The following is a 4962-nucleotide window of genomic DNA, read 5'->3' on the forward strand; positions in this document are numbered from 1 at the left end:
TTATAACGGTTATATGAGAAAATGAATAGAGGACGGTTACCTTACCTAACCGTCTTATATTCTTTACCATAATAAAAAAAATATATTAAATTTAAAATATGTAATAAAATATACAGCTGTATTCTAGATACCCGCTTTGTATTCTTTTACAAATTTATTTTACAATAAAAAAATAAACTTTAATTTAAAAATCGGCTGACGTTTATTTTTTTTCCAAAATCAATATCTCACTTAACAAAATCAAACAATCATTTTTAAGAGAAAAAAATTACCAAAACAAGATTTTATTAGGCGGCATATCCCAGAATCCCTCAAGATCGAAAACCCTGGTGAGTTTTTTTACTTCTTCTTCTCAAACTAAATCTGATTGTATTTTTATGTTTTGGGGGTTTCATGCTTTTGATTCTTGCGCCTGGGATTTCTTTGGTTTTTGTTTGAATTGAATTGGTGTGGATTGTCCTAGGGTATTCTTTCTTCAATTGGACTGTGGGAAAAATCCTATTTTTAGGTCTCAATAATGCCGAAAAACTCACCTTGCTTCATATGAGGTTCCAAATTCAACTTTTTGCTCTCAATTTTAATTCGTGATTTTGTAGTGAGATTTTGATTTACTTTGTTGGAGTAATTTTTAATTAGTGTTTCTGGCAAATTTTCGATATAATTCTGATTTATATTACTGTATTACATTGAGCATTTAACAAAGTTTTTATAATGCCTGAATTGCATCGGGTTTGTTGGGAGCTTGGCTTGCTTCTGCTAGGCTAAGTGTAGGTTGTAGCTTTGCATTTGTTTGCTGGTTTCAGGCTGAGTTCAATTCTGGTTGTATCTGGATAGGGTGCTATGTTCTGTTTTTGATGTTTGCAGGGGCTGTTTTCTTTTGTTCTTACAGTCTGGTTGAAGGTCTTATCTGTTGGGGTCTACTCCTTTCTGTATGTTGCAGCTTCTTTTCTTTGTTGGCTGGCAGTTCCAGTGTTTCTGCTGCTCTGTTATATCCTGCTGTGCTGTTGTTGCTGTGGAGAGTACTTGCTAGCTGCAGATCTTCTTTATGCAGGTGCTTGTTCGTGTTGAGCCACTTACTGCAGCTTGGGTGTTGTTGTGTTTGTTCGGGTGCGGGCTGTGCACCCTTTCCTGTTGTCTTGTTTCTTTGTTTGAATTTTGATTGTTTCTACCTTTTGGTAAATGTGTTAATGGATTGAAATGTTCGACCTTTTGTAAGTCTGTAAGTTCTGCTCAACCTGCTAAGAAAATGAGACAAGGAAAATGAATGGATGTTAAAGAAACTCGTATGTGACTGTCTTATAATAGGCTTAAATTTTGCAGAATGGTCACTGAATATGAACATAACCTGGTTCTTGTTTTTGTGGTCTCTAACTTTTGTTTTATGCTTATTTCAGCATTATATGCTAGTTGTTTAGTGGGGAACTTTGTGGAACAACTATGGAATTTTGCTTGGCCAGCTGCTATTGCAATGATCCATCCAAGCCTTCTTCTTGTTGCAGTCATGAGCTTTTTTTACTAAGGTGGCTTTGTCCTCTAAAACTAGTTGAGCATGCAACGTTGTGATAAAATGTAGTTCTAACCCCTAATTTATTTAAATTGTGGACAGCTTGCAGTTATTCTTGGAGGGCCATTAGTTCGAAAACTTATGGATCATTACCCCAGAGTGCATGCATTTAATTTTCTAAGCTTTATCCAGGTAATCCTCTTATAATCTTATTTCATTCAATAATCAATATGCTATTTTGTATCACTTTCTCATCTTTCTAAGAGTCACTTCATATGGTAGGCAATTTCCCAGCTGATGTCTGTGGCAATGATTATTCATGCTCATCAAGTTCGGTCTGCTGCTGTGTCATCTGTTCTACTTCGCCCGTGGTTTATTATTCTTGTTTTTGCGAGTGCAATTGAGCGAATGTGGGTTAGCTTTGGGCGTAGCCATGGAGCGTGACTGGCTTGTACTGGTAATGTTGTTTTATGTTCCATCCTGGATTCTCTTGCTTTCATTTTCCCCCTAGGAATTTAGTGTCTAATGTAGGCATCATGTCATGCGCAGCTAGCTGGGACCAATCGACCTATTGCACTTGCTTATGCTAATGCTGCTATCAATCGAATTGATCTTCTGTGTGAGGTAATAAATTGTGCTTCTTGTGTACTTAGCTTTGCTTTTTTGTGGTGTTCACCCAACCATGTTGTTTAAGCAGCTGATTTTCCAGCCTGAATTTGTATTTGGGTGTGTACCTATCTACATTTTGCTATTAGCTTCTGCTACAATTCACCCACATGTAAATATCACAAACATAAAACATCTTTCCGGATTTTACAGCCTTATTTATATATTTGCAAATTGCAGGAGCATCACTATTCGGTATTCTTTTGTCTAAATATGACCCTGTGACCTGTTTGAAATACGCGGCTGGTTTATGGGGTTTACCGCTTGCAGTAAGTTATCCATTCCTCTGCAATCTGTGTATTTTTTAGTTGTTTAACGACATGCGTTGACCGCTGCTCTCTCTGTATGTGCGCTTATTTTTGTTTAGGTTGCTCTCACTTGGTTAACCAACAGGGTTTCCACTGGTGTTCTTGACCGTGCTAAGTGTCAACAGACCTGTTCTGAAAGTCCTGCTCGATTAACCCAGGAAGATAATAAGAATATAGCTTGTCTGTCATTTCTTACAGGTTTGTCACCGTCTCTTACATGCCCAATAACCAAAACATTTAGTTACACTATACTTATAAAAAAAACCCTTCTAGTAAGTGACATTATATCTACATTAAGCACCCAGGGGAAAGCAGAGTGCTAGTATTTCCTCAGATCTCAAGCTAAAGACCAAGGCTAGGAAACTGCTTCCACTCTTCCCCTAAGGAAAGTGTGCAGAAACTGCTAGTAAATCTACAAATCAATGAATGTGGAAACTAAATAGTCAGCTAGATTACTTAAGGTTCCCCATACAAAGGTCTTCTTGACTCGTGAGAATCCAACTACGGAGTACTGCACCACCTTCGTTTTCAGTTATTGCCTTATTGCCTTATTGGTACTTACCAGAATTCCAAACGCCTAGCCTGTCTGTCTGCACGCACCTCCCTGCAAGTCTGTTGCTGTTGTTGTTTGTCTGGACTTGTGCCTTCTCCTGTAAACCATTTGGACAGGTGGACCATAAGTACGATCCATTACAATCCCAGTGCACACTTATGACATTAGGATCTATGTTATTCTTCCTCTAATTTTTATTTTGGTATATATACCCATTATTTAGTGTTAAACTTATTACTCTTAATTACATTTTAACTTGTCTTGTAGTATTTTAACAAAGCTCTTAAGCTAGCTCAAGGGGATGGTCGGTTACCTCAGTTCACTCCTGCAGACGAACTGCCCTGTTACCTCAGTTTACTCCTGCAGACGAACTGCCTTGTTGCGGCAGAAGCTCCAGTTGTTGTTGCTGCAGAAGCTCCGGTTGCTGCCGCTGCAGAGTCACCTGTTGCTGCCGCTATAGAAGATCTTTGATTTTATTTTTTTTATTTTTTATTATTGACATCGGAATGGTATTTTTTTTTGCTGTACCTTGTATAGGATTTTGTTATTGTATGAACAATAGTATTTTGTTATTGAAGGAAATTATTTTTGGAAAGATTGTGTGGATATCATTTTTATTTTATCCATTTAGATTTGGTTTACGGAGCTAGGATCGTAATATCCTATTTTAGGGATGTGTGAACTGCTATTTTTGAATAATATATTTTTTAAAAAAGGGGTAGAATATTGTGTAAGGAAATTGCTTTCTATTTTAATATTAAACAGGAAGTATATAGTACGCCTACGTAAGAAAGGTGTTCTGTATCTCAATATTTAGCAGGAAGAATAGAGGACGGTTATGTACGGAAGACGCGCTTTATTATAGAGTATAAGAGACGGTTATGTACGTTAACCGTTTTATATTCCTTCTTCATTTTCTGATTTTAGGAAGGGAATAGAGGACGCTTATCTCTTATCACTGTACTTTATGACTAGGTATATAAAACGCTTCTTTTACCCGTTTTATAAGCTTTATAGTGCGCTGAGTTGGAGAACGCCTCTAAGGCGTCCTATAAAGTATATTTCAACAGTACTCTATGCCCTTTTTTGTAGTAGTGTGACAGTGTAGTTGCCTATGATTAATCTTATTCATGAACTCTTTCTTTCTTTTTTCTTTTCCTGGACTTACTTGATTTCTCCTGCTGTAAATACGCATTAACAAATTAGCTATGTTTTATATATTTAAACTCTTAACTAGAATTTGAATTATGATCCATTATGTTATGTTATTCTGGTGTTGCAACTTTGTGTCCTGTAGAGTTCTGATGTTGTCTTGTCATTGCTGATAATTTTAGTGAAGGGCCCTCTTCCCGAATCTGTTGGGCCATTGCTTCCCAACATCTTGACAATGGTGAAATCCGACTGGGATCAGTTGTTTTGGAAATTACCATGGTTGCCATGTCAGAAGAATTGGATGTTGAGATGGAAATTTGTTCATCAGAGCATCTGTTGTAGCTTGCAGTAACTTTAGCACACGGTCTCTTCAGCATATCAAACCCCAAAGTATGCTCTGTTAGTTTTGAATTATATTTGTGCCTTTAAGATCCTTAAGTACCTATACAAGGTACATTGGCCTTACTGTTATCTTCAAGAGGATGGAACAATAGATTACTGGTGTGAGTTGAGGGATAATATACTCTGTATATGCTGCTAAAGAATAGTCTTGGGACTGTTAACTCAAAGTTGGAAATTATTTGCTTTAGAACGCATTATGAGCACTCTATTCCTTTTTCTCAAGCATACCATACGTACACATGAAAACATATTACTGCCTGTGAATACTACATCTGATAAGAACCATGGTTTATACAATACGTGTGCTTGTAGCTTTTACTTTTATGTTCATAAAATTTGATTTGCTGCCTTACTTTTAGTCTCCGTTCTTGTTATGC

At 36.9% G+C, this 4962-nt stretch overlaps 1 long non-coding RNA gene across 10 annotated transcripts; it reads left to right on the plus strand.

Moving 5' to 3' along the window:
- The first annotated feature begins 200 nt into the window (after nucleotides 1-200).
- On the plus strand, nucleotides 201-3800 carry LOC110776786 (uncharacterized). Of its 10 annotated transcripts, none has more exons than XR_008919883.1 (9): nucleotides 201-329; nucleotides 941-1051; nucleotides 1395-1520; nucleotides 1607-1696; nucleotides 1787-1961; nucleotides 2054-2128; nucleotides 2351-2439; nucleotides 2538-2676; nucleotides 3299-3790. It is a non-coding gene; the product is annotated as an uncharacterized lncRNA (long non-coding RNA). The 10 variants fall into 10 exon arrangements; XR_002530251.2 differs by lacking the exon at nucleotides 941-1051 and adding an exon at nucleotides 464-548 and having other exon boundaries at nucleotides 234-329; XR_008919882.1 differs by having other exon boundaries at nucleotides 941-1520; nucleotides 3299-3796.
- Nucleotides 3801-4962: the final 1162 nt, after the last annotated feature.

The sequence above is a fragment of the Spinacia oleracea genome, chromosome 4, assembly GCF_020520425.1.
Source record: "Spinacia oleracea cultivar Varoflay chromosome 4, BTI_SOV_V1, whole genome shotgun sequence".
Classification (NCBI taxonomy): domain Eukaryota; kingdom Viridiplantae; phylum Streptophyta; class Magnoliopsida; order Caryophyllales; family Amaranthaceae; genus Spinacia; species Spinacia oleracea.